Consider the following 12,875-nt stretch of genomic DNA (forward strand, 5'->3'; position numbering starts at 1 on the left):
GAAAAACTGTCGTTATGGTAAGTCTCTCCATCCCCACCATCATCTCTCTTTCTCTCTGTCTCTCTCTCTCTCTGTGTCTCTGTCTGTCTGTCTGTCTGTCTCTCTCTCGTTTGAATTACCTCCCGCTGGTCCCTGATTTCGCTTAGTTTATATTTCCCACTTTGTGTTTGTAGTGCTCTACTTTCTCCATTTTAAACCATCTTTCATGTTTAAATCATAAGAGTGTGTCTTATATTCATTTAATCAATATGAATGAAAACAGAAGCAACTTAATAATTTGCAGAAGAAATTTTGCAATTACTTGCAAAAGGTAAAGAACTACATTTTGTAGCGGACTCACATGAAATAGTTGTGCAGAGTTTAATAATTCCGTTCATCCCGTCAATTTTAATTGCGTCGGAAATGCATGTATGTGTATTTGTATATAATAGAAATAAAATAAATGTATAGTTTTTGCGCTGTATCTTTGATATACGACTCGGCAAGCTTCGTTTACTTGAAAATGTATGCATCTCGTGATACATCAATGATACAGCGTACATTATATATGTTTCAAGACGTGCATATTTAGAAGCTTTTTTCCAGACTTCTTAGCATGAATAAGACGACAAATGCAAATAAATGACGAAGTTTCACTTAGCCTTTTTTCAAGATCTGATAAGCGTGTTTAGTATTGCGAATAGGTTTTTCCATTACAAACCCATGCTTGCGTGATTAATTTTATATTGAATCGACAGACCGTCACTTATTTACATATACAGATGAAACAAATAAAGTGTGCTAATTGTATTTCGACTAAATTCTGACAGGTGTGTTTTGTTCAAGGGCGGACACCGTAAATTGTGGTTCAAAATCGTCTGGAGGTCCATAAGGGGAATTGAACATCATAAGGTCAAAAAAGATAAATAATCTATGTGTAAAACAGTGTTTGTGTATGTTCAAGAACCATATTTTCAATTTTTAAGGCATGAAAATCAGAAGAACGGCAAAACAAATAATAACTGAGATGAATTTTTTTGAAAGCTGAATGACCATTGGTCTCAAAGATGTCCTCGGTTTTCCTATATGGCTGGAAACGTGAAGGGTGTATCAGACATCTGACACAACTACTTATTACTTAATGGTACAATGTGTGTCAATTATTTAGACTGTAAAATAAATGATATGCAACATTATTATTTATTACGAACAGTCAAAATAGAGTGCAGGTTATTTAAGTAGGAGATGTTATCCTGAATTTCTCTGCTCGATTAGAAAGTGAACTACTAAATACAATCTGACCTCTTAAAAATAGAAATCGGTCATTAAAAGTTATATATTAAATTTGAGCTTAATTTTTTACCTGATGGGTTTAGTATTAGATTGTGCTATTTTTGACGCATATTAAAACAACAACCAAAATAAAATCATCTTCCTTAGTAATAAATTCATTATTTAAAGAAAGATTGTTGTATCAGATTCGGCAAATAATTCATTTCTCATCAGTCAGCTGCCTGTCACAAGATGTGGATCAGTCACATGCCTGTCACAAGATGTGGATCAATCACATGCCTTTCACATAATGTGGGTCAATCAGAAGTCTATTATAATATGTTTCTTATTGTAATGAGTAAAATATTGATCGTTGTAGTAGGGGTTGCAGTTGAGATTGTCATTCTCGCCAATATCATATTATTTTTCTGCTAGTATAGATTTATGTAGTCGTGGTGGTGATGGTAGTAGTAGTAGTAGTAGTAGTAGTAGCTTGGCAATTGTCATTCATCTTGAGAGAACGTGCTTGTTACTAAAGACACCGTCTCTGATTTTTTTGTAGCAAAATTATTATTCAGAGAAATCATTACGCTAACTCAATATGAATGATTCTTCAATGGATATCTCACATACAATACGTAATTATGTAATAATCAAATGCAACCAAGCCTTATCATATAATACCATATTTTATTGTTTACCTGTTTACCTACCAACATATTCTCAGAGGAGACGAAATATTTTTAGAGCGACCCTCTTTATGTTCATGACAGTGCCATAAGAAGCACTTCTGTGGTCGAAGGAAATTATCATAAAAGGTCGATGGAGAAATTAATCACCTTGAAAGGCTGCCTTGTAACAATGCCAAAGTCTGACTTCTCTCGGATTCGGTCGATTAGAATTTGTCGTCTGCTACGGGCAAATCAATGAGTGCAATGAGAGTTGTGCGTGAATGCAACGACCTTGTAAACTTCAATAACGCCTGATCCATCAACCCGCATCCAATTCTGGCAATGAGCCCAGTTCTATTATATATATATATATATATATATATATATATATATATATATATATATATATATATATATATATATATATATATATATATATATATATATATATATATATATATATATATATATATATATATGTGTGTGTGTGTGTGTGTGTGTGCCGGGTTTTGTTGTTTAATTTCAGAAGATTTGTTTTGTAAAAACCACTTAGTTTTGGTGTGCTGTATTTAGGAATGAGAATCTACGTACAAATGAACAGACGGAAAAATTCTCCCTTCAACATGGAATATTCCCTAGCTTCCGAACAGTTGCCTCGCTTGGCGCTCAGCAATAAGCGGTTAGTGTTAGGACTTATCGGCCTGGTGTCAGGATAATGTGACTGGGTGGGACATCACGCTACTTGTCTGCGGCATGATGCCCCAGTGCTAGACATCACTATAAACTGTCATACTGCAGACATCGTAGCGATATGACTGAAAAATTGTTAAAGCTACGTTAAAAATCCAATCACATTCACCCACCCTAGCTTCTGACAATGCAGCGAAAATCGATCAGTTACAACTTGTCTGTTTAGGACTTGCAACTCCACAACCTTGAAGCTATATTTACAAGACGGGTTTCGACAGTTTAATCGAAATCGAAAATGGTGCATTACCTGGAAATTCCAGCATTAGTTAAGTCAAACGACATTACAGTGCAAATGTCTTTTTCAAAACTGAGCCTTTAAATGTACGCTTTTGATGAAGATAATCGTTCTAAATCAGGGGTGCACAACCTTTTCCGGCCAAGGGCCAGATTGCATTTTCTAAGACCACTCGAGGGCCGAAAACACATTTCTTCAATTTATTTACTGTTCACGGGTCAGATTTCTGTGTTGTTTTAATTTTCCTTGAGGGCCGGAAAGAATAAATTCGCGGTCCGCGGGTTGTGCACCCCTGTTTTAAATGGTCCAATCAATACACGGGGAATATATGTATGGAAGGGGAATACCGCCATAATTCTATGCGTGTATTTTCTATTCTTCCTTGATGTTATTGTAAATGGCTGCTTGCAAGTGTTACTTTCATAATTCTTTAAATGTATATTGTATTCTTCATTGATGCAAATTGTACGTGGCAGTTTGCAAGTGCTACTTTCCTTCTGCATTATTGTAAATGGCTGCTTGCAAGGCGCTACACTGTTAATTCTAGTCATGAATTTTCTGTTCTTCATTGATGCAAGTTGTAAATGGCTGTTTGCAAGTGCTTAGATCCACTTCTTTCTGCGTCATTGTATCTTGCAGTTATCCAACTACTAAACTGATTCTGTACTTTATCGTATGGCAAACTCTGTGTCAGTTATTACAAGTTTTGTATATTCTGTGGTCCATCTTCTTCAACACCAGTTTTGAATCACTTAAGTATTTACTTTCACCGTTTAAGAAATTTACTTCATAGTGATATCTCTCATTACTTTGGAAACATTAGTTATTTTAGCAAAGTAAGGATCAGAAATGAAAATGGTATATTCCCTCGTACTCTTCTTAACGAGCTTTCATCAGACGAACCCTGGTTGTAAGGATCGTATTGTACGTCACCCATTTTGACGCACCTCACAGACGTCTATATTTTCCTGTGATACTATTGTACATAATATCTTGAGAAAATGATATATTTCAGAGCAACATCAATAGCACATAAAAAAGTTTATAGGTAAAATGACATTAAAAAGGCCAGCATTCCTAAAGGATTTCTTATTCTTATCAGAACCTTCATTTTGGAACATATTTTGTCGCAAAAGTCTAAATAATCAATTTTGTAGAAAATCATGTTCGTATCATGATAAAAATGTTTACTTTCGATTAGAAGTATTAGATTTAGTGCACGATTGTTTTCCAATACTTAATTAGAAAATATACGCATATAATTATGGCGGTAATACCCCTCCATATGTATGAAATACTGGTATGACTTAACAGCAAATACTAAGTCAAAATTATTCGACTGTGATAAGATCATATATACATCGGGTTTATACCGTACATATACCATGATACATACACTATCACGAATTCCATTAAGTCATGAAACAGATAACAGGCCGGCCTATGATGTAGATTTCGTATTAATGAGGACAGGAAGTGCTCGGTTGTATCTAATACTTGTATACAAAAAATTCTACTGATTTTCGTCCACATTAAAAGATGACCTCAAACCTGCATCCCCATTGTGAAATGGTTTTTTTTACTTTCAGATTATGAATAATTTAAATACAGTAACAAAATAGCATTTCTGTAAGATCAGTGTATCGAGTGATTGATTGTGGTTTTACGGCGCACCAGCACTGTAAGGTTATTTAGCGACTTGGAAAAGGTAATATGTTAGATTATTTACAGTTGATTAAAGGTGCATTATTGTATCCTCTTGGACTCTAAATACAGTGGACCATTCTAAACTTTTATTTTATAACTTAAATCTAGCCTTTAAAATTCATGTCGTTTAGAATAGGACAAGCGCAGACCGATTTTTAAAGGAATTCTCAAGGCCAAGTAAAGGAAACTGGAGTTCACCAAGAGAACAACCAAAAGTGAAAGGGTAATAATCTTTGCCCCTTCCTATTTGACAGCACCAAGAATGGTTTATCTTTTCTTGAAGTTGCAGAGTGATTGATTTACCAATTAAACATTTATGTTGATAAATTCAGCGGGCGCCTTGCGAGGTTTAATGTAAGGGAAGAAAAGTGTCAGCAATTTCGATTTTTGGACTTGTCGTTGGACGGGACTCTAAGCTAATATATTATATTAGTCTCAGTCCCTTATAGCGCAAGTGTTAAATGCGTTCCTTTGACATTCTGCAGTCCATAGTTCGATTCCAGCTTCCAACATTTACAAGAGTCTCAAGAGACATTAGTCTCATATCCGTAGTTAGTGATCATTTTTCTTGGTTCTCTGGTTTTGTTCATCTCGAAGACCACAACCAACTGGCTAAGCCGTCTGGAGTTCTTTCTACACATTACCTATTTTCGGTCCAGTCTATTTAAGATATATTCCAAATGCCACTGTTATATTGAATAATTTTAAGTTATTGACTGAGTATTGAAAAATATTGGTCCTGAGTGCATGTGGCAATGGATGCCTGAGCGTGCTACACTTAGGCTTTTGAGAGCGTGGTAGGTCTATCTGTTATTTTCCTGACAGAATGATTAGTAAATCTACTCTTAAGTCCGGCATATTCAACAGCAACCTACATCAACGTTCCCAGGGTATTGTGTCTCATCGGTCTTGTGTATTACCTCAAATTAAGGATTTTTTTTCTTCTATCGGATAGAACAATGTTAGTCTGAGTGACTAAAAGCATGAACGGCGTTTGGGGGTGGCAAGTGGGGCGACCGCCCCAGGCCCCGCTCTTGAGGGGGCCCCGCGCTTCAGGCCTAAGGTCGTCCTTATGAGTTTGTCAAGCTATATTCTCCGGTAAATTGGAAACGCTGAAACAGGCCGCACGTAATGCACGCAAAGTTGCGAAGTCAACTTAGTCAACTTCGTAACGCAATTAACAGGTGGCAGCACAGATGCAGACAGATGCAGCCATTTTCTCAACGCCACTAGCGGGCAACGGCTGTCCGATAACTTGGATCACAGTTTTTCACTCTGGCCCCGCGCGGTCATGGTCGGCCCCAGGCCCGGCGTACTCCTAACGCCGTCTTTGCTGCTAATTGATACATTGTATCAAAGGCTAGTGTGACCCCGCCCCTCTCTCTCTCTCTCTTTGGATTTTGGTGGTGGCTACAGTGTGTATTTTTTAAACTTTCGTTTTGGATGAGAGCTATATGTAGATGTTACACTCAACGATTCTTACTCCGAGAACGATAATATTTTTTTTTTTTTATAAAAAAGTTGTTTACTAAAACTGTCACTGGTTTTAGAACCAGGTCAGCAAATACTTACAATATTTCTATTATTATTTGTTTACATCGAAAATAAAAAAAATTGAAAAATTGGTCAGGACAAACATAAATGAACTCTGTTCTGGGCAATATCAAATCCAGTAAACAATATTACATTACAATAGCGTGTCATGGAATATATTTTTTTTAAACTAACAAACAAACAATTAAATTAAATATACATGACAACATATAGTGTATATTTGTGACGTATTGTCATTTATCCACCATTTTTCTGTTTCGGTAAATATGTAATATAATTGTGGCACATCTTTCGCAGCTTAAGTGTTTTTATTTGTTTTCATTTAGAACCTTGTGAATATGTGTATGTTACTTACTATTTCTGTATCAAGGAAATGTTGATTCTCTGGCATAGACGCAGTCCTTCTGGTGACATGCATTCAACAGCAGAACAAAAAAAAAAATTTCATATTCGAACACGGTTGGCATGCAGTTGGAACACCTCCACTATAAAATGAAGGTTGATATGCTATTGAAATGTGTATGCTTTAAAATGAAGGTTGATATGCTATTGAAATGCGTATGCTATAAAATGAAGGTTGATATGCTATTGAAATGTGTATGCTATACAAAGAAGATTGGTATGCTATCGTATTGAAATGCATATGCAATACAAACAAGGTTGCTATGCTATTGAAATGCACCTGGTATGTAAACAACGCTGTTATGCTTTTGAAATGCAATCGCTATACAAACAAGGTTGCCGTGCTATTCAAATATTTCCGCTCTGCAAACAAGGTTAATATGCATTTGTAAAATCTCGTGGCGTGATCTGTCAAAATCGATCTTCGAATACCTCGATGGAATAATACATAGTAAAACATCGCTGGAATAGTTCACTCTGGCGTACACTAGGCAAAGTAAAACGATTGTCATACCGTTATAAAGTTATTTACACACGTTCTCTATCAAGTTCATACTTGGAAGAAAAAAAAACTGAGGAATGTTTCTGACAAGAATAGGTCATCTGAATCGATAAGTCACGTGATTTGTGACATGCGTTTCTTGCCATTTGGTAAAAATGTGCATGCTCATAAAATGGACTGTAGTATTTCTGATATTTTCTTACTGATCATCCGATTGGGTTATTGGGATTATTGTGATCTTTTATGGAAATTTAGTTAAAAATCTCTCAGGGCTCCGGATTTAGTAAAAACAAATTAGCTCATTATGTCGGCCGCCTTGCCATTAGTTGTAATAACATTCGCTCTGGTTAATCTTCTGCTTCCGGCTACTGTAGAGATAATCCGAAATGTTGTTTTGTTCTTTTTTATTCAGCATTTGTTTTCAAAAGCGGATATGAAATCATTTAATACAGTCCTAGTCTCATTTAAAACTTCTACATTGAAGCACATACAAAAACAGGTGAAAGAGATATATCAAACTTCTAAGTCAAGAGCAATGTGACATTTTGAAATACTTCACTTATCAAAGTCTGGTTCAGGAGCAGTCAAATCGTGTCTGTAGTTGGCAAGAAAAATTCTAATGAAAGCAGGGCCGACAAGGGAGGTGGGGGCCAACCGGGGATATATCCCTGGGGACCGGGCCCATAACGAGGCACTGGCCGAACAACGCTTTTTAATTTTTAAAAGAGAAAGTTTGTTTGAACAAGAACTAGGAGAGGCCCGGGTGTTTCTTACCCCCAGGGCCCGTGATCGCTGTCTACAGCCCTGAATGAAATGTATTGCTTCTTGGTGTACAATTTTTCTCTTCTTCTGCATCATCTTATCTTCGTCCGACTGTCAACTTGTCGCGTAACATAACGGGCTAAGGGTGCACGAAATAGATTTTATGTCCAAATTCAATGCCGCATACACCTGTCTAATATAAAAATTCATTAAAAAATAAAATACACTAGTGAGGTCAAAAAAGGTCTATATTTTCGGACAGGTATAATACAGCAAAACATAAGAATATCATTCATTTGAACTGACAGGTCAATGGAAGTTCATAGAATAAAAGGTTTATGCACCTCAACTCCAAGTTTATCAAACATTTTTCACGTCCGAAGGCCATTTTTGGCAGCACGTGGTGCTCACAGTGCAAATGCAAGACCTTTCCCTGGATAATAATTTTGTAAAGCAATGTGTACCGAATAGCTTTATGCAATTCAAAATAGCTGTCATCCGCGCAGCTTTTGAGATATTCTACTCGCCTTGAACCCACGTGTTTACTGCTATGGGAGGTTAGCTCTGCTTCCTAGCCGACTATTGGTATTTTACTGGCCACATACTGTGAAATGACTATGGGAGGTATACATCACTCACATCAATTTCAAGTACAACACAAGCCTAAAACACCAAATCAGAACTATTTCCATATCTTTAATTATTATACCATTATAGCTCAAAAGTCACACCATAGCATTTAGTTAAGAAATTTGCCAGGGGCTAATTTACGAAACTGTTCCCTGCCAAATAATCAATGTCACTGAACTGACTGGTGCTGCTTTCATAGATGAAGAGCTTACAAATATGGCGAAATTCTCTGCATCGAGAAAATCTACAATTGCGGAGGGTACGTGGAGAGGGTGATAGAAACTCGTTCAAATGTGCTAAAAAGTAAACCTTTATTTAATTCAATTAAATCGGCTTGTAACAAGTTGTTTGTTTTCATTTGAGTACTATATATATATAAAAAGGGCGTACTGAAGATCACTGAAGACTTGGATGTTATGTTAAACAGAAGAGACTAATAATACAAGGTGTGCGGCTAGAGTTCTACGAAAATCATTAGTGGAACTGGATTGAAGCCCAACATATGCAAAACAAAAGCTAACAGGATGCAGGATGAAACAACATAACAGAAACCTTTTATCAACCCGAATTAATCACAGGCATCGAAATAAAGATTGAACAGTTTATGGACTTAGTGCGCTGGAGAGTCAGAAGATGGAGCTGAACACACTTCGAAAACTACCGGTTACGCTATTTAGAAGATACTTGCGCAGGTATAGTACCGTGCTGTGAGATTTAAATGTAATATAAATGCACACCATCTTCGGATAAATAGGTTATTTGTTACACTCGCCAAAGGTTGGAGGCCTCTGCTTTTTAAAAAAAAAACAAACCCTTACATAACATTGAAAATCAGACCAGAAATGAGAGGACAATTCATTACTTTGCACATAATGTTGAAGATGCATATAAATTTTAACCGATTACACAAATGATACAGTAAAACCACACAAATGATACAATAAAACCACACAAATGATACAATAAAACCACACGAGATTTTCAAAAAATTTAAAGTTTTAAAAACAAGATTGGTTGCTCACATAGGTGAAGACTTGCGTTTTATTAAGAAGAAAGTAATTGCTATACTTACTCTTGGGTGTATATGTACAATGCAATAACAAACTCCATGATGTCGGTATATATATATATATATATATATATATATATATATATATATATATATATATATATATATATATATATATATATATATATATATATATATATATATATATATATATATATATATATATATATATATATATATATATATATATATATATTGTAGAGCATAACAATTAAGTGTTAAGTTCATTGGGAATTGAGTTCAGTGGTAAGAACACTTACCTAAACCTGTAGAGAAGCATTTTAAACATTTTCTAAAGACACCACTTAAAGAACATCTTTGTTGAAAAGTATTGTAATTAATTCGTGTATCTCTAATGGAACGATTGAGTCGGACTTATGGTCAAGTAGTCTTAAATTTCTCTGAATGATGCTCATTCGTTGCAGGTGGATAATTTTTATTCTGACGCCATTCTTTTTATTGATCAATACCTTTTGTTAAGGACATATTATGAGTAAGGTAATTTATTCATACCGTTTTACTGTGATAAGAGCTTGCACAGTGCAATTCTACAACTGTAAACTGGTTTTTCTAAAAACGCTATTTTTGTCAATTAAATCATAAATCAATTAATTTTAAATAATATACTCATATTTGTGGAATAAAATTAAACATAATTGCAAGGAATAAAAAAGAAGAGGCCAACATATTCCTACCCAGTTTTACTTATACATCTATAAAATTGCAATGAAATGAAAAGCCGTGAGCTTCTTTTACGTCGAATATGTATATTGTTTTAGCCCCATTGTAGAGAACGAAAAGGCGATATCACCGTATCAGCAATATGACATCGAATAATACCTTTTCTACGGATCCATTCTAAGCCATCATAAGCCTTTTCTGGAATTGGAAACTGCATCCAGTCTGAAGACATCCTGCAGCCAAACGCATAAATAATGTTGATGTTTTGAAATTACTACAGTAAGATACGATATGCGAGGAAAATCCCACCGATTCTTATTCATTCATTAAACTGCTTGAACAGAAGACGATGGCGGACTCACGAAACATGACATTCAAATCCCGTCACTGTCGAGCAAGACAGACTATCTTTAATTATTTCATTCTCTCTTTACAGATATTGTGAAAGCTTTAGATCAAGAAAAAGGAAATATTTTCGTCTGTAGACCTTGGAGGAGCAAGATAAGCCAACCCAGGTACCACTCAAAATTAATTTGGAAAACTGGCTTCATTTTACGTCATGACATGTTTTAACGGCTTGTATGAATTACTTCCTACTGATGGTCAAGGTTTTGGATGTTGGGTGATAGTGAAGGTCCAAAAACCAGATATTCCGGATGAAGAAAAAAAAAACTAATCTGGAATGGCCGCAACAAACCGGTGCATATACTAGTTTAGGTGTCGAACCAATGACCTCCCAGGTGCAAAGCAGACTGATCAGATTTACGTTCTAGATTCGCAAGATTGAATAATATACACATTTTCAAGTAACTCTTTCTTAAGCCTATCAGATCATATTATAATTTTGTTAGAGATGTTGCACAATGAAGATCGATTATGTGGTCTTCAGCTACACAACCAGCCGTTCTAAAGAATTATTTCATGTCATGATTTATTAGTTGTCTCCACGCAACTGGCTGATATTTTTCATCCGGTGTCTCAGTAAAATATTGCAGTATTCTTTGCACGATATCATTTACAGACTTTTTTTTCTTCACAATTCTATCAGGTTAACCCAACAAAATCGTATCATATGGTGAGAAATAAGCAGATGCAAGTCAAATTAATATTTTAATAATCGGGTTACGATTTGTATTCATTCATGATAGGTATTTAACGTGACATTTACTATAGAAGAATGAATGGAATAGACTGTTATACCGGTTGCTGATCATTTGTTGTTGCACTAGGAATAAAAATAACACACTTAACAAGAAATGTATCTTAAACACACCTGTAATAAGGAAGCAGTGTTTGTAAAGCAAATGTTAAAACAAACCAATGATAAATTGGTTACTTCCGATTGGTATTCATAATATATGATACCTGCTGATAACTTGGATAGATCGTCATTTGGAGCCCCACTACAGTTTTTCCTTATAAAGATCAACATCCTTTTCTTTTTTAAAAGGATTTCTCCAACTCTGCGTGTTAGCAATTGACATGCTTTCATCGAACAGGCACACAGTTCTTTATTCTGTCTCATTCTCTTAACCATCCAATCGCTAACGATTACCAAAGAAATTACACTACGCGGCCGGCAAGATAACTTATGCTATAAATAATGATATCAACATAAACAGAATTACACAACCGGCCAGATGACATAAGCAATTGCTCATGATTATTAATGTACCGGCCGGAGGACATAGGCAGTCGTTCCTTCACGGTTAACTACCTGTCTATCACATGTTAATATATTTCTTCCGATGCTGTGTTAAGTATTGAAAAGAAAATTCATGATCACGGTAAATTTATAAATATATGTCAGAGAGCATCTTTAAATTCTAAGGAAATGCGAGTTCTTGCTCAAGCAGCTCATGTCACAGTTTGACTGATGGATTCCTTTCTCTAGTTGGACTCTCAAATGCCAAATGTAGCATCATAAAATTTTTAACCAATATTTGTTTTCTACATATTTGAAATATTGAAATATGACGATATTCGCTATCCTATTTCCTTCTTTCTCAGCTGACGTTTCATATTGCTTGTATTTTCTTGGATAAAAATCTTCCAAGCACCATATTCAGGAAGTAAATACAGCTGGGCAGTTTCCGATACAACTAGAACTGCATGGCAAGCTACCGTCTGTTGTCTTGTATGCGCCATTCCATTCATTTCCTCCTTAAGAAATTTGTTAAATAATGAACAGCACGCTCGTATTTCAAAAGTTCTGATTGTCTGTCGTCCTATTTTACATCATAATTGTCAGCAGTGAAATGCATCAATCCAGAAAAGGAGTGCTCATTATATGTTGGTAACTTTTTGCTCCGCTGTAAATCAAAGAGTATGTACACTATTGCATGTCAGCAGATGTGAATAAACAATGTTCAGACAGGGGCAGAAGAAGAAGAAGAAGAAGAAAAAAAAACGAACTGTATGCATTTCTGCCTATTACATCGTGTTCCTAATGACCCTAATCTCTTTCCTGACAGTTGTCTTATTTCTGTTCTAGAAGAGAGCAAATATTTGATCTCCCCCATATTAGATGCCCCTTGGGTCAAACGTTAAAAAGTCCCAGATTAAATGCGAGACGTAGCCACCATAAACTGGGAAGCAGGTGGGATGGTCTTACTCTGGTTATACAGTACATTAGTCAGATCGAAACTTGACTATGGCGGA

General features: G+C 35.6%; 1 long non-coding RNA gene across 1 annotated transcript; it reads right to left on the reverse strand.

The window, feature by feature from the left end:
• Nucleotides 1-1,927: 1,927 nt before the first annotated feature.
• Nucleotides 1,928-6,642, reverse strand: LOC149798170 (uncharacterized). Its single transcript, XR_016421587.1, has 2 exons — nucleotides 6,524-6,642; nucleotides 1,928-2,276 (listed from the first exon to the last, which is right to left on the reverse strand). It is a non-coding gene; the product is annotated as an uncharacterized LOC149798170 (long non-coding RNA).
• Nucleotides 6,643-12,875: the final 6,233 nt, after the last annotated feature.

Source organism: Sinohyriopsis cumingii, chromosome 6 (genome assembly GCF_028554795.1).
Source record: "Sinohyriopsis cumingii isolate HCF-2022 chromosome 6, ASM2855479v2, whole genome shotgun sequence".
Taxonomy (NCBI): Eukaryota; Metazoa; Mollusca; class Bivalvia; order Unionida; family Unionidae; genus Sinohyriopsis; species Sinohyriopsis cumingii.